Here is a 23,863-nt window from a genome sequence, read left to right as displayed (position 1 = left end):
ACGAGAGCAGTAAATCTACAGGACAAAAGCGCCTGGAATCACCTACACGACGTAAAGATCTACAAACTACAGACCCGCCCTAGCGTCACCGACAGGGCCATTGGAAGACCAGCAACAACGACACCCACGGAGGAAGAGACTTCTACCAGAGCCAACGACCAAAGTGTCTCCCTACCCTACCACCCCCCAGGTTCCCCAGAGACAACTACTGAAATAGAGAAGGGTAATTCCCATACCGCCCATCCCATGGTCACACGATCAAAGAGTAAAGAGACTCCCGCCAGTTGAGCTCTAAACCCCCTGCCTATCGACGTCCTACCCACTGCAGTAATAACCCGACTGAAGGACATTATCTTGCACCTATACACATGTAAACACTTGAATGTTCTCCTTTTTTTTTTCTCTCGCACATGCAGGTACCGTGTATTATTGTACTGCTAAGAAAACAGATAACTAACAAATTTCACTGCCCAGGAGTAGATGCTACCCTCAGACGATAACTACCCTGAAGAGCTATCACACCAATTTGTCTATCACATAAAAAGGCCAAAGTACCTGAAAAGAAGGAGGGTACGTGTCTACTACACAGCATTTCTCTTGGCCATAGAACAATCAATGCCCCATCTGCACCAATACTTGCCTGTCCTAAGAGATAGATCACTTAGATTGGCGTGGGAACAGCTCTTCGCCTGGGCACTGAACGACTACTTGATAGGGAGAGCTTGAAACCAACAACTAACACTAATAACAAGCATATTGAGTATTTTCAGGCGGGCAACTTTAACGTCGCAAGAACTAGCTGCCGGACTGCAGCAAGGTAAGAGCAAAATGCCGGTGAGATTAGCCTCTGTAATAAAGATGATAGGGATTTTGATGATCACCGGGTTCCTGGCTGCCTCTGTATGGCAGAACAGTTATGCTATCAATATTTTGGCTGTACCCAAACCTAATATACCCCCACCCCCGGCTGCAACAGGTGTTACGTCAGGTGGTACCAGCAAAATTCCACACAAGGGAAATAGAGTTAAACGCAGCACATACTCAGATAATAAAGGTATCGACAACTACATACAAGATTCAGCACACGTCTCGAACAACATGTGGTACAAACACATGACTCAAATAGGCAAGCAGACAACAGAAGACAGCTGCTACGTCTGCTCGTTGATCCCATGCGCCATGAGCGCTTCTCGAACTTTCGTTGCCACAGAAATAGATGAAAAGACAGCACGATGTATGATATACTTGGCACTATTCCAAACGAATGGGAGATTTCAAGGGAGCACGGTGCACCTGGTATGGAAAACACGAGACACATACCCGTACGAAAACAATTTCCTCAAGGTTTATTTGAGTTACAACAAGGCCAGTTTACACGCTGAGGCATTCAAATACATAACAAGCGGCCCTGAAAAAGGAGAAACAAAGAAAGTAACATTACAGTACCTACCATGTGATTGGTACGCCACTGAAGTCCCTGGTAAACAAGGCTGTTGGGAAAGACCACTGATAGTAATAACAGGGAAGGTGTACCTGGGTGACAAATGGGACATAGGAGTGGCTGGCAGCAACATGGTAAAGAGAGAGGATACTATGAGTATTGCTGAACACAACGACAGATGTTGGACGATTTGGATCAAATACGTACCCATGCTAACATGGTTAGAGAAGGATGAAGAGCCAATAACAATACTGCCGCTGACTGCGCCTAAGGTATGCTACCAACATAAAGGAGAAGTGGACGTGGGATACAACACCAACTGTGCAAGTGTGACGGAGTTACCTGAGGGGGGAGCAGGAACAGCAGTGGTAATGGACCATTGCTGGGCCTGCGGAAACAAGGCGTACCACACACTGCCCCCTCTGTGGAATGGTATATGCACGATGGTACACGTTAATGTACCATCACTAGTGGTACCCCAGAAACATGTGAACGTGGCGAGCTTCCCTAAAATGGATGAAGGAAACAAGAGGGATAAGAGATCTGTACAATCCAAGAAGGGGCCGGAGGACCAAAACAACGGCGACGACACTATCCTGAATAGAAAGAAAAGACAAGGAGAACCTCTGACAGGAAATTACCTATGGGGAAGGTCGGAAACAGCACTCACTTCAATCCCACCAGAACATAGACTATTCAGCAGAGCAGCAATGTTTTTCTCCTCAATAATACATCCGGGACTATAGGATTACGCAAACGCCAAATGGCTCCAGATAGCTCGATGGGAATTAATGATGACAATTAATTCCACAGTAAATGGATTCAACGCAATAAAAGAGGAACTGCGAGCAGTGAGGATGGTAGCACTACAGAACAGATATGTACTGGACCTCCTCACAGCAATGGAAGGAGGAGTTTGCGCAAAGATAGGACAATCATGCTGCACATTCATTCCTGCTAACGATGCTGACAATGGTACACTGACAGAAGCAGTATCACAATTGGCCCAGATGCACTCCAAAATGATGGATGAAAGTAAAGGTGTGAAAAAGGATGACAGCTGGTTTTCGCTATTATAGTCATGGATGCCATCGTGGCTGTCGGACGGACTGAAGATTATAGTTGGATGTACTATTTTGGCTGGAGCTGCACTGATCATAATAAGATTCTGGAAGGCCCGGAAGGCATGCACCACAGACGAAATGATCGAAATGATTGGTATGCACCCCTTGATGCCAGCAGATGACGGCCAACACACAGGCACAATAATAAAAGAGAGGGAGAAACTGCGCAACCAGATCATCACCAACCACCTGGACCCACCGTCTGTGAAACTCGAAAACCCAAGAAACCCAAGGAGCTACGTAGGGAAATAGGTATACTGCACACCTGGAGGAACCTGTGTATACATGTATTGGTCATTTGAAGACCATGTCAACCACTATGGACATTTGGGAGGAGTAACTAAAATATGGAGAGTGAGAGGAGATAAGGAAAATGATATGTTTGTGGTCGAAGAGTCGACCAGAGGGGGGACTGAAGTGGGAAAATGGAACACAAGGCTCCCACCAATCCCTCACACCCCTGGCCTAGAGGATCACGGCCCAGGCACCCGCCACGAGAGGAGTTTGCCCATCTACCAGACGACCAAATACCCTGGTACAAGAACATACGGATGTGCCCACCAGCCTGTCCTACCCATGCCAACACCTGCGGCATGGATGAACTCGACTGAACCATGCAACAGTAAATGAACACATCGTTAGAGATGCCATGACGACTTAGCCACCGGTCAGCACACCCGTGCAAACATGCAAACTGGACACTCCCACACCAACCCACACGAAAAACATATTCAGTGCTATGACGTAGGTGACGGATACACTCACCGACGCGCATCTTTATTATTTTTCACATAGGCTTTTCAAAATGCAGAAATGCAAGACGCATAATGAACTCATCTAAAACGCTTGCTGACGCTTCTCCTAAACCCATGCATTGCAATGAGGAATATAACGAAGACACGATACTGGGGATAAAGCAATATGATACCATAACCTAAAGCGCTGTGTATCAAACGGTTCCACCTATGCACCAGGCCCAAGTAGGCCGCAAGCAAGAGCTTCCATGAACATTGAATGAGCAAGAGTACAGTTGCTGACCCTGCAGAATGAGCCCGGCGATGATTGACAGTCAAGGGCACAATGTTGCAATCTCGTATGCCGCAAGCCGACGCCGAGGTCACACCTGCAATTAAAACCAGGCACACAGTGGAAAATACAATATTACATGTGCAGAATTCTACCTCGACCACGGTCTCACCTCACGTGACCAAGCCAAACCTGACAGAGTGCCAGGCCCAGGAGGAGGGAGGCACCGAAACCCCCCGTTTCAAGACATAGGCAGATACAATTAAGTGATTCAATGAACATCTGCGGCGGTGGGAGTAGTCGACCTTCAGGCATACCAATAAATCTTCACGTTGTCTGCACATAACCATAGTGAAACATTGTTACAAATGACAGGTGCACCGCGAGCTGGGAACAACGATGGTCCCAGACTGGGGGGCTCGTGCGTGGGCCAATCAGAACATGGGGCTCTTATCACTGACGCCATTAACATTGACCAATCCCCAGAGATCTTCATGTAACAATTTCCATGTATCAATTTGAAGGGACAACCCAATTATACCACCTGACTAACCCTCAACCACTAAGAATGCTCTCTATACGTATGCTATACTAACCCTACCACTCGAAGAGCCAATCCAGAGTGGCGATAGGTTTTTTGCTAACTTTCCCAGGTGACGCAAGTAGCGCGTCATACTAAGGTAAAAGGAGCCTGCGAGCCCATGATGAGAAGAGTGTGTCAGGACGGACGCGTACGTTCCTTGACCCATCCCTGCCGTTTGTACAATAAACAGCAGAACCACCTTGCTTCTTGCGTGTGCCTCATACTCATTTTTTTTGGGATACACGGGAGGAGTTGGGGCCTCCCTGCCCGGAGGTCCGCGGACGACTCAGCCGACCCCGGAAGAACTTCCCCCCGACAAATTCATACATTTCGTATCACATGTAGATCTTGGAACATGGAAAAAAAATATTTTGTCAAATGCACAAATTCTGCAAAATGTAACTCCTTCTCTACTGCAGTTTGTTGATTTCGTGCTAAGAGCATAGTTAAACCCAAATGTTCATTGTTTTGTATATGAAATGATGATATATCCTATTGTTTCTTAAAGTGCATTGGGTTGAAAAACATTTTAACAGGATCTATTGAAGAGGGTATATGGTTATGAAACAGGGACTTCTTGAACTACACTCCTACGCTCTACCACTGAGTTAAACCCTTGAATGCTGAAAACTGCCCTTTTTTTTAAAAAGGTGATAGAGTGGGTGACTGTATGGAACTTGTAGAACTAAGGACATCAGTGCACTTCTGGTCAGCTGTACAAATTAATACATTTCATTAAGGGCATATTATTGCTTTCCACCAAAGTTTTATAACATTCATATGAGCTTCCAATGGACTAATTCAAACTGATAATATCACCAGTAGAACTTGGGTGAATGTAAAACACAGCTTGTATCATATGAAGAAATCCTAAACAGTTTCATGGTGTTTACCCTATGTTTCAGGAGATGATCAGGAGTATTTCAAATGTAGAAATGTGTTGCTCATTACATAAAATGCTAAGATTGTAATCGTTTTCTTCAATTTATTTAATTAAAAAAATATTTCTACAGGTAAAACAGTTGAACAAGGGGGCACCCAGATTTGAACTAGGGAGCTCTTGATCTGCAGTCAAATGCTCTACCACTGAGCTATACCCCCAGTTCTGAAAAGTTCTCGTTTATTAAGTCAGTAATATGTACAAAGTGCAAGCAACATGCAATCACCATCAAAGCAATGCATTTTCAGCCACCAAACCCTCCTTATAAGTATATGGGGTGCAAAGGATGTCCTTTATCTGCCTTGGTAAAATACAGTGAGGTTTCCATTGCAAGAATTCATACATTTCGTATCACATGTAGATCTTGGAACATGGAAAAACATCTTTTGTCAAATGCATACATTCTGCAAAATGTAACTGCTTCTCTACTGCAGTTTGTTGATTTTGTGCTAAGAGCATAGTTAAACCCAATTGTTCATTGTTTTGTATATGAAATGATGATATATCCTATTGTTTCTTACAGTGCATTGGGTTGAAAAACATTTTAACAGGATCTATTGAAGAGGGTATATGGTTATGAAACAGGGACTTCTTGAACTACACTCCTACGCTCTACCACTGAGTTAAACCCTTGAATGTTGAAAACTGCCCTTTTTTAAAAAGGTGATAGAGTGGGTGACTGTATGGAACTGGTAGAACTAATGAAATCAGGGCACTTCTGGTCAGCTGTACACATTAATACATTTCATTAAGGGCATATTATTGGTTTCCACCACAGTTTTATAACATTCATATGAGCTTCCAATGGACTATTTCAAACTGATAATATCACCAGTAGAACTTGGGTGAATGTAAAACACAGCGTGTAGCATATGAAGAAATCCTAAACAGTTTCATGGTGTTTACCCTATGTTTCAGGAGATGATCAGGAGTATTTCAAATGTAGAAATGTGTTGCTCATTACATAAAATGCTAAGATTGTAAATGTTTTCTTCAATTTATTTAATTAAAACAAATTTCCACAGGTAAAACAGTTGAACAAGGGGGCACCCAGATTTGAACTAGGGACCTCTTGATCTCCATTCAAATGCTCTACCACTGAACTATTCACGCAGATCTGAAAATTTCGCCTTTATTAATTCTTTAATATGTACAAAGTGCAAACAACATGCAATCACCATCAGAGCAATGCATTTTCAGCCACCAAACCCTCCTTATAAGTATATGGGGTGCGAAGGATGTCCTTTATCTGCCTTGGTAAAATACAGTGAGGTTTCCATTGCAAGAATTCATACATTTCGTATCACACGTAGATCTTGGAACATGGAAAAAAAATCTTTTGTCAAATGCACAAATTCTGCAAAATGTAACTGCTTCTCTACTGCAGTTTGTTGATGTTGTGCTAAGAGCATAGTTGAACCCAATTGTTCATTGTTTTGTATATGAAATGATGATATATCCTATTGTTTCTTACAGTGCATTGGGTTGAAAAACATTTTAACTGTATCTATTGAAGAGGAAATATGGTTATGAAACAGGGACTTCTTGAACTACACTCCTACGCTCTACCACTGACATAAACCCTTGAATGTTGAAAACTGCCCTTTTTTAAAAAGGTGATAGAGTGGGTGACTGTATGGAACTTGTAGAACTAATGACATCAGTTCACTTCTTGTCAGCTGTACAAATTAATACATTTCATTAAGGGCATATTATTGGTTTCCACCACAGTTTTATAACATTCATATGAGCTTCCAATGGACTATTTCAAACTTATAATATCACCAGTAGAACTTGGGTGAATGTAAAACACAGCTTGTATCATATGAAGAAATCCTAAACCGTTTCTTGGTGTTTACCCTATGTTTCAGGAGATGATCAGGAGTATTTCAAATGTAGAAATGTGTTGCTCATTATATAAAATGCTAAGATTGTAAATGTTTTTTTCTACAGGTAAAACAGTTGAACAAGGGGGCACCCAGATTTGAACTAGGGACCTCTTGATCTGCAGTCAAATGCTCTACCACTGAGCTATACCCCCAATTCTGAAAGGTTTAACTTTATTAATTCAGTAATATGTACAAGGTGCAAGCAACATGCAATCACCATCAAAGCAATGCATTTTCAGCCACCAAACCCTCCTTATAAGTATATGGGGTGCAAAGGATGTCCTTTATCTGCCTTGGTAAAATACAGTGAGGTTTCCATTGCAAGAATTCATACATTTCGTATCACATGTAGATCTTGGAACATGGAAAAAAATCTTTGTCAAATGCACACATTCTGCAAAATGTAACTGCTTCTCTATTGCAGTTTGTTGATTGTGTGCTAAGAGCATAGTTAAACCCAATTGTTCATTGTTTTGTATATGAAATTATGATATATCCTATTGTTTCTTACAGTGCATTGGGTTGAAAAACATTTTAACAGGATCTAATGAAGAGGGTATATGGTTATGAAACATTTCATATACAAAACAATGGTTATGTTCATTGTTTTGTATATGAAATGATGATATATCCTATTGTTTCTTACAGTGCATTGGGTTGAAAAACATTTTAACAGGATCTATTGAAGAGGGTATATGGTTATGAAACAGGGACTTCTTGAACTACACTCCTACGCTCTACCACTGAGTTAAACCCTTGAATGCTGAAAACTGCCCTTTTTTTAAAAAAGGTGATAGAATGGGTGACTGTATGGAACTTGTAGAACTAAGGACATCAGTGCACTTCTGGTCAGCTGTACAAATTAATACATTTCATTAAGGGCATATTATTGCTTTCCACCAAAGTTTTATAACATTCATATGAGCATCCAATGGACTAATTCAAACTGATAATATCACCAGTAGAACTTGGGTGAATGTAAATCACAGCTTGTATCATATGAAGAAATCCTAAACAGTTTCATGGTGTTTACCCTATGTTTCAGGAGATGATCAGGAGTATTTCAAATGTAGAAATGTGTTGCTCATTACATAAAATGCTAAGATTGTAATCGTTTTCTTCAATTTATTTAATTAAAAAAATATTTCTACAGGTAAAACAGTTGAACAAGGGGGCACCCAGATTTGAACTAGGGACCTCTTGATCTGCAGTCAAATGCTCTACCACTGAGCTATACCCCCAATTCTGAAAAGTTCTCCTTTATTAAGTCAGTAATATGTACAAAGTGCAAGCAACATGCAATCACCATCAAAGCAATGCATTTTCAGCCACCAAACCCTCCTTATAAGTATATGGGGTGCAAAGGATGTCCTTTATCTGCCTTGGTAAAATACAGTGAGGTTTCCATTGCAAGAATTCATACATTTCGTATCACATGTAGATCTTGGAACATGGAAAAAAATCTTTGTCAAATGCACACATTCTGCAAAATGTAACTGCTTCTCTATTGCAGTTTGTTGATTGTGTGCTAAGAGCATAGTTAAACCCAATTGTTCATTGTTTTGTATATGAAATTATGATATATCCTATTGTTTCTTACAGTGCATTGGGTTGAAAAACATTTTAACAGGATCTAATGAAGAGGGTATATGGTTATGAAACATTTCATATACAAAACAATGGTTATGTTCATTGTTTTGTATATGAAATGATGATATATCCTATTGTTTCTTACAGTGCATTGGGTTGAAAAACATTTTAACAGGATCTATTGAAGAGGGTATATGGTTATGAAACAGGGACTTCTTGAACTACACTCCTACGCTCTACCACTGAGTTAAACCCTTGAATGCTGAAAACTGCCCTTTTTTTAAAAAAGGTGATAGAATGGGTGACTGTATGGAACTTGTAGAACTAAGGACATCAGTGCACTTCTGGTCAGCTGTACAAATTAATACATTTCATTAAGGGCATATTATTGCTTTCCACCAAAGTTTTATAACATTCATATGAGCTTCCAATGGACTAATTCAAACTGATAATATCACCAGTAGAACTTGGGTGAATGTAAAACACAGCTTGTATCATATGAAGAAATCCTAAACAGTTTCATGGTGTTTACCCTATGTTTCAGGAGATGATCAGGAGTATTTCAAATGTAGAAATGTGTTGCTCATTACATAAAATGCTAAGATTGTAATCGTTTTCTTCAATTTATTTAATTAAAAAAATATTTCTACAGGTAAAACAGTTGAACAAGGGGGCACCCAGATTTGAACTAGGGACCTCTTGATCTGCAGTCAAATGCTCTACCACTGAGCTATACCCCCAATTCTGAAAAGTTCTCCTTTATTAAGTCAGTAATATGTACAAAGTGCAAGCAACATGCAATCACCATCAAAGCAATGCATTTTCAGCCACCAAACCCTCCTTATAAGTATATGGGGTGCAAAGGATGTCCTTTATCTGCCTTGGTAAAATACAGTGAGGTTTCCATTGCAAGAATTCATACATTTCGTATCACATGTAGATCTTGGAACTTGGAAAAAAATATTTTGTCAAAAGCATACATTCTGCAAAATGTAACTGCTTCTCTACTGCAGTTTGTTGATTTTGTGCTAAGAGCATAGTTAAACCCAATTGTTCATTGTTTTGTATATGAAATGATGATATATCCTATTGTTTCTTACAGTGCATTGGGTTGAAAAACATTTTAACAGGATCTATTGAAGAGGGTATATGGTTATGAAACAGGGACTTCTTGAACTACACTCCTACGCTCTACCACTGAGTTAAACCCTTGAATGTTGAAAACTGCCCTTTTTTAAAAAGGTGATAGAGTGGGTGACTGTATGGAACTTGTAGAACTAATGAAATCAGTGCACTTCTGGTCAGCTGTACAAATTAATACATTTCATTAAGGGCATATTATTGGTTTCCACCACAGTTTTATAACATTCATATGAGCTTCCAATGGACTATTTCAAACTGATAATATCACCAGTAGAACTTGGGTGAATGTAAAACACAGCTTGTAGCATATGAAGAAATCCTAAACAGTTTCATGGTGTTTACCCTATGTTTCAGGAGATGATCAGGAGTATTTCAAATGTAGAAATGTGTTGCTCATTACATAAAATGCTAAGATTGTAAATGTTTTCTTCAATTTATTTAATTAAAACAAATTTCCACAGGTAAAACAGTTGAACAAGGGGGCACCCAGATTTGAACTAGGGACCTCTTGATCTCCATTCAAAGGCTCTACCACTGAACTATTCCCCCAGATCTGAAAATTTTGCCTTTATTAATTCTGTAATATGTACAAAGTGCAAACAACATGCAATCACCATCAGAGCAATGCATTTTCAGCCACCAAACCCTCCTTATAAGTATATGGGGTGCGAAGGATGTCCTTTATCTGCCTTGGTAAAATACAGTGAGGTTTCCATTGCAAGAATTCATACATTTCGTATCACACGTAGATCTTGGAACATGGAAAAAAAATCTTTATTCAAATGCACAAATTCTGCAAAATGTAACTGCTTCTCTACTGCAGTTTGTTGATGTTGTGCTAAGAGCATAGTTGAACCCAATTGTTCATTGTTTTGTATATGAAATGATGATATGTCCTATTGTTTCTTACAGTGCATTGGGTTGAAAAACATTTTAACTGTATCTATTGAAGAGGGTATATGGTTATGAAACAGGGACTTCTTGAACTACACTCCTACGCTCTACCACTGACATAAACCCTTGAATGTTGAAAACTGCCCTTTTTTAAAAAGGTGATAGAGTGGGTGACTGTATGGAACTTGTAGAACTAATGACATCAGTGCACTTCTTGTCAGCTGTACAAATTAATACATTTCATTAAGGGCATATTATTGGTTTCCACCACAGTTTTATAACATTCATATGAGCTTCCAATGGACTATTTCAAACTGATAATATCACCAGTAGAACTTGGGTGAATGTAAAACACAGCTTGTAGCATATGAAGAAATCCTAAACAGTTTCATGGTGTTTACCCTATGTTTCAGGAGATGATCAGGAGTATTTCAAATGTAGAAATGTGTTGCTCATTACATAAAATGCTAAGATTGTAAATGTTTTCTTCAATTTATTTAATTAAAACAAATTTCCACAGGTAAAACAGTTGAACAAGGGGGCACCCAGATTTGAACTAGGGACCTCTTGATCTCCATTCAAATGCTCTACCACTGAACTATTCCCCCAGATCTGAAAATTTTGCCTTTATTAATTCTGTAATATGTACAAAGTGCAAACAACATGCAATCACCATCAGAGCAATGCATTTTCAGCCACCAAACCCTCCTTATAAGTATATGGGGTGCGAAGGATGTCCTTTATCTGCCTTGGTAAAATACAGTGAGGTTTCCATTGCAAGAATTCATACATTTCGTATCACACGTAGATCTTGGAACATGGAAAAAAAATCTTTATTCAAATGCACAAATTCTGCAAAATGTAACTGCTTCTCTACTGCAGTTTGTTGATGTTGTGCTAAGAGCATAGTTGAACCCAATTGTTCATTGTTTTGTATATGAAATGATGATATATCCTATTGTTTCTTACAGTGCATTGGGTTGAAAAACATTTTAACTGTATCTATTGAAGAGGGTATATGGTTATGAAACAGGGACTTCTTGAACTACACTCCTACGCTGTACCACTGACATAAACCCTTGAATGTTGAAAACTGCCCTTTTTTAAAAAGGTGATAGAGTGGGTGACTGTATGGAACTTGTAGAACTAATGACATCAGTGCACTTCTTGTCAGCTGTACAAATTAATACATTTCATTAAGGGCATATTATTGGTTTCCACCAACGTTTTATAACATTCATATGAGCTTCCAATGGACTATTTCAAACTGATAATATCACCAGTAGAACTTGGGTGAATGTAAAACACAGCTTGTATCATATGAAGAAATCCTAAACCGTTTCTTGGTGTTTACCCTATGTTTCAGGAGATGATCAGGAGTATTTCAAATGTAGAAATGTGTTTCTCATTATATAAAATGCTAAGATTGTAAATGTTTTTTTTCTACAGGTAAAACAGTTGAACAAGGGGGCACCCAGATTTGAACTAGGGACCTCTTGATCTGCAGTCAAATGCTCTACCACTGAGCTATACCCCCAATTCTGAAAGGTTTAACTTTATTAATTCAGTAATATGTACAAAGTGCAAACAACATGCAATCACCATCAGAGCAATGCATTTTCAGCCACCAAACCCTCCTTATAAGTATATGGGGTGCGAAGGATGTCCTTTATCTGCCTTGGTAAAATACAGTGAGGTTTCCATTGCAAGAATTCATACATTTCGTATCACACGTAGATCTTGGATCATGGAAAAAAAATCTTTTGTCAAATGCACAAATTCTGCAAAATGTAACTGCTTCTCTATTGCAGTTTGTTGATTGTGTGCTAAGAGCATAGTTAAACCCAATTGTTCATTGTTTTGTATATGAAATGATGATATATCCTATTTTTTCTTACAGTGCATTGGGTTGAAAAACATTTTAACTGTATCTATTGAATAGGGTATATGGTTATGAAACAGGGACTTCTTGAACTACACTCCTACGCTCTACCACTGACATAAACCCTTGAATGTTGAAAACTGTCATTTTTTAAAAAGGTGATAGAGTGGGTGACTGTATGGAACTTGTAGAACTAATGACATCAGTGCAGTTCTGGTCAGCTGTACAAATTAATACATTTCATTAAGGGCATATTATTGGTTTCCACCACAGTTTTATAACATTCATATGAGCTTCCAATGGACTATTTCAAACTGATAATATCACCAGTAGAACTTGGGTGAATGTAAAACACAGCTTGTATCATATGAAGAAATCCTAAACAGTTTCATGGTGTTTACCCTATGTTTCAGGAGATGATCAGGAGTATTTCTAATGTAGAAATGTGTTGCTCATTACATCAAATGCTAAGATTGTAAATGTTTTTTTCTACAGGTAAAAAAGTTGAACAAGGGGGCACCCAGATTTGAACTAGGGACCTCTTGATCTGCAGTCAAATGCTCTACCACTGAGCTATACCCCCAGTTCTGAAAGATTTAACTTTATTAGTTCTGTAATATGTACAAAGTGCAAGCAACATGCAATCACCATCAAAGCAATGCATGTTCAGCCACCAAACCCTCCTTATAAGTATAAGGGGTACACAAGATGTCCTGTATCTGCCTTGGTACAATACAGTGAGGTTTCCATTGCAAGAATTCAAACATTTCGTATCACATATAGATCTTGGAACATGAAAAAAAAAAACTTTTGTCAAATGCACAAATTCTGCAAAACGTAACTGCTGCTCTACTGCAGTTTGTTGATTTTGTGCTAAGCGAATAGTTAAACCCAATTGTTCATTGTTTTGTATATGAAATGATGATATATCCTATTGGTTCTTATAGTGCATTGGGTTGAAAAACATTTTAACAGGATCTATTGAAGAGGGTATATGGTTATGAAACAGGGACTTCTTGAACTACACTCCTACGCTCTACCACTGAGTTAAACCCTTGAATGCTGAAAACTGCCCTTTTTTTAAAAAAGGTGATAGAGTGGGTGACTGTATGGAACTTGTAGAACTAAGGACATCAGTGCACTTCTGGTCAGCTGTACAAATTAATACATTTCATTAAGGGCATATTATTGCTTTCCACCAAAGTTTTATAACATTCATATGAGCTTCCAATGGACTAATTCAAACTGATAATATCACCAGTAGAACTTGGGTGAATGTAAAACACAGCTTGTATCATATGAAGAAATCCTAAACAGTTTCATGGTGTTTACCCTATGTTTCAGGAGATGATCAGGAGTATTTCAAATGTAGAAAGGTGTTGCTCATTACATAAAATGCTAAGATTGTAATCGTTTTCTTCAATTTATTTAATTAAAAAATATTTCTACAGGTAAAACAGTTGAACAAGGGGGCACCCAGATTTGAACTAGGGACCTCTTGATCTGCAGTCAAATGCTCTACCACTGAGCTATACCCCCAATTCTGAAAAGTTCTCCTTTATTAAGTCAGTAATATGTACAAAGTGCAAGCAACATGCAATCACCATCAAAGCAATGCATTTTCAGCCACCAAACCCTCCGTATAAGTATATGGGGTGCAAAGGATGTCCTTTATCTGCCTTGGTAAAATACAGTGAGGTTTCCATTGCAAGAATTCATACATTTCGTATCACATGTAGATCTTGGAACATGGAAAAAAATATTTTGTCAAAAGCATACATTCTGCAAAATGTAACTGCTTCTCTACTGCAGTTTGTTGATTTTGTGTTAAGAGCATAGTTAAACCCAATTGTTCATTGTTTTGTATATGAAATGATGATATATCCTATTGTTTCTTACAGTGCATTGGGTTGAAAAACATTTTAACAGGATCTATTGAAGAGGGTATATGGTTATGAAACAGGGACTTCTTGAACTACACTCCTACGCTCTACCACTGAGTTAAACCCTTGAATGTTGAAAACTGCCCTTTTTTAAAAAGGTGATAGAGTGGGTGACTGTATGGAACTTGTAGAACTAATGTAATCAGTGCACTTCTGGTCAGCTGTACAAATTAATACATTTCATTAAGGGCATATTATTGGTTTCCACCACAGTTTTATAACATTCATATGAGCTTCCAATGGACTATTTCAAACTGATAATATCACCAGTAGAACTTGGGTGAATGTAAAACACAGCGTGTAGCATATGAAGAAATCCTAAACAGTTTCATGGTGTTTACCCTATGTTTCAGGAGATGATCAGGAGTATTTCAAATGTAGAAATGTGTTGCTCATTACATAAAATGCTAAGATTGTAAATGTTTTCTTCAATTTATTTAATTAAAACAAATTTCCACAGGTAAAACAGTTAAACAAGGGGGCACCCAGATTTGAACTAGGGACCTCTTGATCTCCATTCAAATGCTCTACCACTGAACTATTCACGCAGATCTGAAAATTTCGCCTTTATTAATTCTTTAATATGTACAAAGTGCAAACAACATGCAATCACCATCAGAGCAATGCATTTTCAGCCACCAAACCCTCCTTATAAGTATATGGGGTGCGAAGGATGTCCTTTATCTGCCTTGGTAAAATACAGTGAGGTTTCCATTGCAAGAATTCATACATTTCGTATCACACGTAGATCTTGGAACATGGAAAAAAAATCTTTTGTCAAATGCACAAATTCTGCAAAATGTAACTGCTTCTCTACTGCAGTTTGTTGATGTTGTGCTAAGAGCATAGTTGAACCCAATTGTTCATTGTTTTGTATATGAAATGATGATATATCCTATTGTTTCTTACAGTGCATTGGGTTGAAAAACATTTTAACTGTATCTATTGAAGAGGAAATATGGTTATGAAACAGGGACTTCTTGAACTACACTCCTACGCTCTACCACTGACATAAACCCTTGAATGTTGAAAACTGCCCTTTTTTAAAAAGGTGATAGAGTGGGTGACTGTATGGAACTTGTAGAACTAATGACATCAGTTCACTTCTTGTCAGCTGTACAAATTAATACATTTCATTAAGGGCATATTATTGGTTTCCACCACAGTTTTATAACATTCATATGAGCTTCCAATGGACTATTTCAAACTTATAATATCACCAGTAGAACTTGGGTGAATGTAAAACACAGCTTGTATCATATGAAGAAATCCTAAACCGTTTCTTGGTGTTTACCCTATGTTTCAGGAGATGATCAGGAGTATTTCAAATGTAGAAATGTGTTGCTCATTATATAAAATGCTAAGATTGTAAATGTTTTTTTCTACAGGTAAAACAGTTGAACAAGGGGGCACCCAGATTTGAACTAGGGACCTCTTGATCTGCAGTCAAATGCTCTACCACTGAGCTATACCCCCAATTCTGAAAGGTTTAACTTTATTAATTCAGTAATATGTACAAGGTGCAAGCAACATGCAATCACCATCAAAGCAATGCATTTTCAGCCACCAAACCCTCCTTATAAGTATATGGGGTGCAAAGGATGTCCTTTATCTGCCTTGGTAAAATACAGTGAGGTTTCCATTGCAAGAATTCATACATTTCGTATCACATGTAGATCTTGGAACATGGAAAAAAATCTTTGTCAAATGCACACATTCTGCAAAATGTAACTGCTTCTCTATTGCAGTTTGTTGATTGTGTGCTAAGAGCATAGTTAAACCCAATTGTTCATTGTTTTGTATATGAAATTATGATATATCCTATTGTTTCTTACAGTGCATTGGGTTGAAAAACATTTTAACAGGATCTAATGAAGAGGGTATATGGTTATGAAACATTTCATATACAAAACAATGGTTATGTTCATTGTTTTGTATATGAAATGATGATATATCCTATTGTTTCTTACAGTGCATTGGGTTGAAAAACATTTTAACAGGATCTATTGAAGAGGGTATATGGTTATGAAACAGGGACTTCTTGAACTACACTCCTACGCTCTACCACTGAGTTAAACCCTTGAATGCTGAAAACTGCCCTTTTTTTTAAAAAAGGTGATAGAATGGGTGACTGTATGGAACTTGTAGAACTAAGGACATCAGTGCACTTCTGGTCAGCTGTACAAATTAATACATTTCATTAAGGGCATATTATTGCTTTCCACCAAAGTTTTATAACATTCATATGAGCTTCCAATGGACTAATTCAAACTGATAATATCACCAGTAGAACTTGGGTGAATGTAAAACACAGCTTGTATCATATGAAGAAATCCTAAACAGTTTCATGGTGTTTACCCTATGTTTCAGGAGATGATCAGGAGTATTTCAAATGTAGAAATGTGTTGCTCATTACATAAAATGCTAAGATTGTAATCGTTTTCTTCAATTTATTTAATTAAAAAAATATTTCTACAGGTAAAACAGTTGAACAAGGGGGCACCCAGATTTGAACTAGGGACCTCTTGATCTGCAGTCAAATGCTCTACCACTGAGCTATACCCCCAATTCCGAAAAGTTCTCCTTTATTAAGTCAGTAATATGTACAAAGTGCAAGCAACATGCAATCACCATCAAAGCAATGCATTTTCAGCCACCAAACCCTCCTTATAAGTATATGGGGTGCAAAGGATGTCCTTTATCTGCCTTGGTAAAATACAGTGAGGTTTCCATTGCAAGAATTCCTACATTTCGTATCACATGTAGATCTTGGAACTTGGAAAAAAATATTTTGTCAAAAGCATACATTCTGCAAAATGTAACTGCTTCTCTACTGCAGTTTGTTGATTTTGTGCTAAGAGCATAGTTAAACCCAATTGTTCATTGTTTTGTATATGAAATGATGATATATCCTATTGTTTCTTACAGTGCATTGGGTTGAAAAACATTTTAACAGGATCTATTGAAGAGGGTATATGGTTATGAAACAGGGACTTCTTGAACTACACTCCTACGCTCTACCACTGAGTTAAACCCTTGAATGTTGAAAACTGCCCTTTTTTAAAAAGGTGATAGAGTGGGTGACTGTATGGAACTTGTAGAACTAATGAAATCAGTGCACTTCTGGTCAGCTGTACAAATTAATACATTTCATTAAGGGCATATTATTGGTTTCCACCACAGTTTTATAACATTCATATGAGCTTCCAATGGACTATTTCAAACTGATAATATCACCAGTAGAACTTGGGTGAATGTAAAACACAGCTTGTAGCATATGAAGAAATCCTAAACAGTTTCATGGTGTTTACCCTATGTTTCAGGAGATGATCAGGAGTATTTCAAATGTAGAAATGTGTTGCTCATTACATAAAATGCTAAGATTGTAAATGTTTTCTTCAATTTATTTAATTAAAACAAATTTCCACAGGTAAAACAGTTGAACAAGGGGGCACCCAGATTTGAACTAGGGACCTCTTGATCTCCATTCAAAGGCTCTACCACTGAACTATTCCCCCAGATCTGAAAATTTTGCCTTTATTAATTCTGTAATATGTACAAAGTGCAAACAACATGCAATCACCATCAGAGCAATGCATTTTCAGCCACCAAACCCTCCTTATAAGTATATGGGGTGCGAAGGATGTCCTTTATCTGCCTTGGTAAAATACAGTGAGGTTTCCATTGCAAGAATTCATACATTTCGTATCACACGTAGATCTTGGAACATGGAAAAAAAATCTTTATTCAAATGCACAAATTCTGCAAAATGTAACTGCTTCTCTACTGCAGTTTGTTGATGTTGTGCTAAGAGCATAGTTGAACCCAATTGTTCATTGTTTTGTATATGAAATGATGATATGTCCTATTGTTTCTTACAGTGCATTGGGTTGAAAAACATTTTAACTGTATCTATTGAAGAGGGTATATGGTTATGAAACAGGGACTTCTTGAACTACACTCCTACGCTCTACCACTGACATAAACCCTTGAATGTTGAAAACTGCCCTTTTTTAAAAAGGTGATAGAGTGGGTGACTGTATGGAACTTGTAGAACTAATGACATCAGTGCACTTCTTGTCAGCTGTACAAATTAATACATTTCATTAAGGGCATATTATTGGTTTCCACCACAGTTTTATAACATTCATATGAGCTTCCAATGGACTATTTCAAACTGATAATATCACCAGTAGAACTTGGGTGAATGTAAAACACAGCTTGTAGCATATGAAGAAATCCTAAACAGTTTCATGGTGTTTACCCTATGTTTCAGGAGATGATCAGGAGTATTTCAAATGTAGAAATGTGTTGCTCATTACATAAAATGCTAAGATTGTAAATGTTTTCTTCAATTTATTTAATTAAAACAAATTTCCACAGGTAAAACAGTTGAACAAGGGGGCACCCAGATTTGAACTAGGGACCTCTTGATCTCCATTCAAATGCTCTACCACTGAACTATTCCCCCAGATCTGAAAATTTTGCCTTTATTAATTCTGTAATATGTACAAAGTGCAAACAACATGCAATCACCATCAGAGCAATGCATTTTCAGCCACCAAACCCTCCTTATAAGTATATGGGGTGCGAAGGATGTCCTTTATCTGCCTTGGTAAAATACAGTGAGGTTTCCATTGCAAGAATTCATACATTTCGTATCACACGTAGATCTTGGAACATGGAAAAAAAATCTTTATTCAAATGCACAAATTCTGCAAAATGTAACTGCTTCTCTACTGCAGTTTGTTGATGTTGTGCTAAGAGCATAGTTGAACCCAATTGTTCATTGTTTTGTATATGAAATGATGATATATCCTATTGTTTCTTACAGTGCATTGGGTTGAAAAACATTTTAACTGTATCTATTGAAGAGGGTATATGGTTATGAAACAGGGACTTCTTGAACTACACTCCTACGCTGTACCACTGACATAAACCCTTGAATGTTGAAAACTGCCCTTTTTTAAAAAGGTGATAGAGTGGGTGACTGTATGGAACTTGTAGAACTAATGACATCAGTGCACTTCTTGTCAGCTGTACAAATTAATACATTTCATTAAGGGCATATTATTGGTTTCCACCAACGTTTTATAACATTCATATGAGCTTCCAATGGACTATTTCAAACTGATAATATCACCAGTAGAACTTGGGTGAATGTAAAACACAGCTTGTATCATATGAAGAAATCCTAAACCGTTTCTTGGTGTTTACCCTATGTTTCAGGAGATGATCAGGAGTATTTCAAATGTAGAAATGTGTTTCTCATTATATAAAATGCTAAGATTGTAAATGTTTTTTTTCTACAGGTAAAACAGTTGAACAAGGGGGCACCCAGATTTGAACTAGGGACCTCTTGATCTGCAGTCAAATGCTCTACCACTGAGCTATACCCCCAATTCTGAAAGGTTTAACTTTATTAATTCAGTAATATGTACAAAGTGCAAACAACATGCAATCACCATCAGAGCAATGCATTTTCAGCCACCAAACCCTCCTTATAAGTATATGGGGTGCGAAGGATGTCCTTTATCTGCCTTGGTAAAATACAGTGAGGTTTCCATTGCAAGAATTCATACATTTCGTATCACACGTAGATCTTGGATCATGGAAAAAAAATCTTTTGTCAAATGCACAAATTCTGCAAAATGTAACTGCTTCTCTATTGCAGTTTGTTGATTGTGTGCTAAGAGCATAGTTAAACCCAATTGTTCATTGTTTTGTATATGAAATGATGATATATCCTATTTTTTCTTACAGTGCATTGGGTTGAAAAACATTTTAACTGTATCTATTGAATAGGGTATATGGTTATGAAACAGGGACTTCTTGAACTACACTCCTACGCTCTACCACTGACATAAACCCTTGAATGTTGAAAACTGTCATTTTTTAAAAAGGTGATAGAGTGGGTGACTGTATGGAACTTGTAGAACTAATGACATCAGTGCAGTTCTGGTCAGCTGTACAAATTAATACATTTCATTAAGGGCATATTATTGGTTTCCACCACAGTTTTATAACATTCATATGAGCTTCCAATGGACTATTTCAAACTGATAATATCACCAGTAGAACTTGGGTGAATGTAAAACACAGCTTGTATCATATGAAGAAATCCTAAACAGTTTCATGGTGTTTACCCTATGTTTCAGGAGATGATCAGGAGTATTTCTAATGTAGAAATGTGTTGCTCATTACATCAAATGCTAAGATTGTAAATGTTTTTTTCTACAGGTAAAAAAGTTGAACAAGGGGGCACCCAGATTTGAACTAGGGACCTCTTGATCTGCAGTCAAATGCTCTACCACTGAGCTATACCCCCAGTTCTGAAAGGTTTAACTTTATTAGTTCTGTAATATGTACAAAGTGCAAGCAACATGCAATCACCATCAAAGCAATGCATGTTCAGCCACCAAACCCTCCTTATAAGTATAAGGGGTACACAAGATGTCCTGTATCTGCCTTGGTACAATACAGTGAGGTTTCCATTGCAAGAATTCAAACATTTCGTATCACATATAGATCTTGGAACATGAAAAAAAAAAACTTTTGTCAAATGCACAAATTCTGCAAAACGTAACTGCTGCTCTACTGCAGTTTGTTGATTTTGTGCTAAGCGAATAGTTAAACCCAATTGTTCATTGTTTTGTATATGAAATGATGATATATCCTATTGGTTCTTACAGTGCATTGGGTTGAAAAACATTTTAACAGGATCTATTGAAGAGGGTATATGGTTATGAAACAGGGACTTCTTGAACTACACTCCTACGCTCTACCACTGAGTTAAACCCTTGAATGCTGAAAACTGCCCTTTTTTTAAAAAAGGTGATAGAGTGGGTGACTGTATGGAACTTGTAGAACTAAGGACATCAGTGCACTTCTGGTCAGCTGTACAAATTAATACATTTCATTAAGGGCATATTATTGCTTTCCACCAAAGTTTTATAACATTCATATGAGCTTCCAATGGACTAATTCAAACTGATAATATCACCAGTAGAACTTGGGTGAATGTAAAACACAGCTTGTATCATATGAAGAAATCCTAAACAGTTTCATGGTGTTTACCCTATGTTTCAGGAGATGATCAGGAGTATTTCAAATGTAGAAAGGTGTTGCTCATTACATAAAATGCTAAGATTGTAATCGTTTTCTTCAATTTATTTAATTAAAAAATATTTCTACAGGTAAAACAGTTGAACAAGGGGGCACCCAGATTTGAACTAGGGACCTCTTGATCTGCAGTCAAATGCTCTACCACTGAGCTATACCCCCAATTCTGAAAAGTTCTCCTTTATTAAGTCAGTAATATGTACAAAGTGCAAGCAACATGCAATCACCATCAAAGCAATGCATTTTCAGCCACCAAACCCTCCGTATAAGTATATGGGGTGCAAAGGATGTCCTTTATCTGCCTTGGTAAAATACAGTGAGGTTTCCATTGCAAGAATTCATACATTTCGTATCACATGTAGATCTTGGAACATGGAAAAAAATATTTTGTCAAAAGCATACATTCTGCAAAATGTAACTGCTTCTCTACTGCAGTTTGTTGATTTTGTGTTAAGAGCATAGTTAAACCCAATTGTTCATTGTTTTGTATATGAAATGATGATATATCCTATTGTTTCTTACAGTGCATTGGGTTGAAAAACATTTTAACAGGATCTATTGAAGAGGGTATATGGTTATGAAACAGGGACTTCTTGAACTACACTCCTACGCTCTACCACTGAGTTAAACCCTTGAATGTTGAAAACTGCCCTTTTTTAAAAAGGTGATAGAGTGGGTGACTGTATGGAACTTGTAGAACTAATGAAATCAGTGCACTTCTGGTCAGCTGTACAAATTAATACATTTCATTAAGGGCATATTATTGGTTTCCACCACAGTTTTATAACATTCATATGAGCTTCCAATGGACTATTTCAAACTGATAATATCACCAGTAGAACTTGGGTGAATGTAAAACACAGCTTGTAGCATATGAAGAAATCCTAAACAGTTTCATGGTGTTTACCCTATGTTTCAGGAGATGATCAGGAGTATTTCAAATGTAGAAATGTGTTGCTCATTACATAAAATGCTAAGATTGTAAATGTTTTCTTCAATTTATTTAATTAAAACAAATTTCCACAGGTAAAACAGTTGAACAAGGGGGCACCCAGATTTGAACTAGGGACCTCTTGATCTCCATTCAAATGCTCTACCACTGACCTATTCCCCCAGATCTGAAAATTTCGCCTTTATTAATTCTGTAATATGTACACGGTGCAAGCAACATGCAATCACCATCAAAGCAATGCATTTTCAGCCACCAAACCCTCCTTATAAGTATATGGGGTGCAAAGGATGTCCTTTATCTGCCTTGGTAAAATACAGTGAGGTTTCCATTGCAAGAATTCATTCATTTCGTATCACATGTAGATCTTGGAACATGGAAAAAAATCTTTGTCAAATGCACACATTCTGCAAAATGTAACTGCTTCTCTATTGCAGTTTGTTGATTGTGTGCTAAGAGCATAGTTAAACCCAATTGTTCATTGTTTTGTATATGAAATTATGATATATCCTATTGTTTCTTACAGTGCATTGGGTTGAAAAACATTTTAACAGGATCTAATGAAGAGGGTATATGGTTATGAAACAGGGACTTCTTGAACTACACTCCTACGCTCTACCACTGACATAAACCCTTGAATGTTGAAAACTGTCATTTTTTAAAAAGGTGATAGAGTGGGTGACTGTATGGAACTTGTAGAACTAATGACATCAGTGCAGTTCTGGTCAGCTGTACAAATTAATACATTTCATTAAGGGCATATTATTGGTTTCCACCACAGTTTTATAACATTCATATGAGCTTCCAATGGACTGTTTCAAACTGATAATATCACCAGTAGAACTTGGGTGAATGTAAAACACAGCTTGTATCATATGAAGAAATCCTAAACAGTTTCATGGTGTTTACCTTATGTTTCAGGAGATGATCAGGAGTATTTCTAATGTAGAAATGTGTTGCTCATTACATCAAATGCTAAGATTGTAAATGTTTTTTTCTACAGGTAAAAAAGTTGAACAAGGGGGCACCCAGATTTGGACTAGGGACCTCTTGATCTGCAGTCAAATGCTCTACCACTGAGCTATACCCCCAGTTCTGCAAGGTTTAACTTTATTAATTCTGTAATATGTACAAAGTGCAAGCAACATGCAATCACCATCAAAGCAATGCATTTTCAGCCACCAAACCCTCCTTATAAGTATAAGGGGTACACAAGATGTCCTGTATCTGCCTTGGTACAATACAGTGAGGTTTCCATTGCAAGAATTCAAACATTTCGTATCACATATAGATCTTGGAACATGAAAAAAAAAAACTTTTGTCAAATGCACAAATTC

The 23,863-nt window shown here is 37.6% G+C and overlaps 17 non-coding genes across 17 annotated transcripts; all 17 read right to left on the bottom strand.

Moving 5' to 3' along the window:
- Positions 1-5,203: 5,203 nt before the first annotated feature.
- On the bottom strand, positions 5,204-5,275 carry TRNAC-GCA (transfer RNA cysteine (anticodon GCA)). The gene has a single exon. It is a non-coding gene; the product is annotated as a tRNA-Cys (tRNA).
- A 1,808-nt stretch (positions 5,276-7,083) lies between these two features.
- Positions 7,084-7,155, bottom strand: TRNAC-GCA (transfer RNA cysteine (anticodon GCA)). Its single transcript has one exon. It is a non-coding gene; the product is annotated as a tRNA-Cys (tRNA).
- Positions 7,156-8,172: 1,017 nt separating this feature from the next.
- On the bottom strand, positions 8,173-8,244 carry TRNAC-GCA (transfer RNA cysteine (anticodon GCA)). Its single transcript has one exon. It is a non-coding gene; the product is annotated as a tRNA-Cys (tRNA).
- Positions 8,245-9,261: 1,017 nt separating this feature from the next.
- TRNAC-GCA (transfer RNA cysteine (anticodon GCA)) lies at positions 9,262-9,333 on the bottom strand. The gene has a single exon. It is a non-coding gene; the product is annotated as a tRNA-Cys (tRNA).
- Positions 9,334-10,213: 880 nt separating this feature from the next.
- TRNAS-GGA (transfer RNA serine (anticodon GGA)) lies at positions 10,214-10,285 on the bottom strand. Its single transcript has one exon. It is a non-coding gene; the product is annotated as a tRNA-Ser (tRNA).
- An 881-nt stretch (positions 10,286-11,166) lies between these two features.
- On the bottom strand, positions 11,167-11,238 carry TRNAS-GGA (transfer RNA serine (anticodon GGA)). The gene has a single exon. It is a non-coding gene; the product is annotated as a tRNA-Ser (tRNA).
- An 857-nt stretch (positions 11,239-12,095) lies between these two features.
- On the bottom strand, positions 12,096-12,167 carry TRNAC-GCA (transfer RNA cysteine (anticodon GCA)). Its single transcript has one exon. It is a non-coding gene; the product is annotated as a tRNA-Cys (tRNA).
- Positions 12,168-13,023: 856 nt separating this feature from the next.
- Positions 13,024-13,095, bottom strand: TRNAC-GCA (transfer RNA cysteine (anticodon GCA)). Its single transcript has one exon. It is a non-coding gene; the product is annotated as a tRNA-Cys (tRNA).
- Positions 13,096-13,979: 884 nt separating this feature from the next.
- Positions 13,980-14,051, bottom strand: TRNAC-GCA (transfer RNA cysteine (anticodon GCA)). The gene has a single exon. It is a non-coding gene; the product is annotated as a tRNA-Cys (tRNA).
- Positions 14,052-15,859: 1,808 nt separating this feature from the next.
- Positions 15,860-15,931, bottom strand: TRNAC-GCA (transfer RNA cysteine (anticodon GCA)). The gene has a single exon. It is a non-coding gene; the product is annotated as a tRNA-Cys (tRNA).
- A 1,018-nt stretch (positions 15,932-16,949) lies between these two features.
- On the bottom strand, positions 16,950-17,021 carry TRNAC-GCA (transfer RNA cysteine (anticodon GCA)). Its single transcript has one exon. It is a non-coding gene; the product is annotated as a tRNA-Cys (tRNA).
- Positions 17,022-17,901: 880 nt separating this feature from the next.
- On the bottom strand, positions 17,902-17,973 carry TRNAS-GGA (transfer RNA serine (anticodon GGA)). Its single transcript has one exon. It is a non-coding gene; the product is annotated as a tRNA-Ser (tRNA).
- An 881-nt stretch (positions 17,974-18,854) lies between these two features.
- Positions 18,855-18,926, bottom strand: TRNAS-GGA (transfer RNA serine (anticodon GGA)). The gene has a single exon. It is a non-coding gene; the product is annotated as a tRNA-Ser (tRNA).
- An 857-nt stretch (positions 18,927-19,783) lies between these two features.
- TRNAC-GCA (transfer RNA cysteine (anticodon GCA)) lies at positions 19,784-19,855 on the bottom strand. Its single transcript has one exon. It is a non-coding gene; the product is annotated as a tRNA-Cys (tRNA).
- Positions 19,856-20,711: 856 nt separating this feature from the next.
- On the bottom strand, positions 20,712-20,783 carry TRNAC-GCA (transfer RNA cysteine (anticodon GCA)). Its single transcript has one exon. It is a non-coding gene; the product is annotated as a tRNA-Cys (tRNA).
- An 884-nt stretch (positions 20,784-21,667) lies between these two features.
- TRNAC-GCA (transfer RNA cysteine (anticodon GCA)) lies at positions 21,668-21,739 on the bottom strand. Its single transcript has one exon. It is a non-coding gene; the product is annotated as a tRNA-Cys (tRNA).
- A 1,806-nt stretch (positions 21,740-23,545) lies between these two features.
- On the bottom strand, positions 23,546-23,617 carry TRNAC-GCA (transfer RNA cysteine (anticodon GCA)). The gene has a single exon. It is a non-coding gene; the product is annotated as a tRNA-Cys (tRNA).
- Between the last annotated feature and the right edge of the window lie 246 nt (positions 23,618-23,863).

Source organism: Ambystoma mexicanum, chromosome 4q (genome assembly GCF_040938575.1).
Source record: "Ambystoma mexicanum isolate Mex_15411 chromosome 4q, UKY_AmexF1_1, whole genome shotgun sequence".
In the NCBI taxonomy this organism is placed as follows: Eukaryota; Metazoa; Chordata; class Amphibia; order Caudata; family Ambystomatidae; genus Ambystoma; species Ambystoma mexicanum.
Note: the sequence above shows the minus strand (reverse complement) of the source record. Positions and strands in the feature narration are given on the sequence as shown.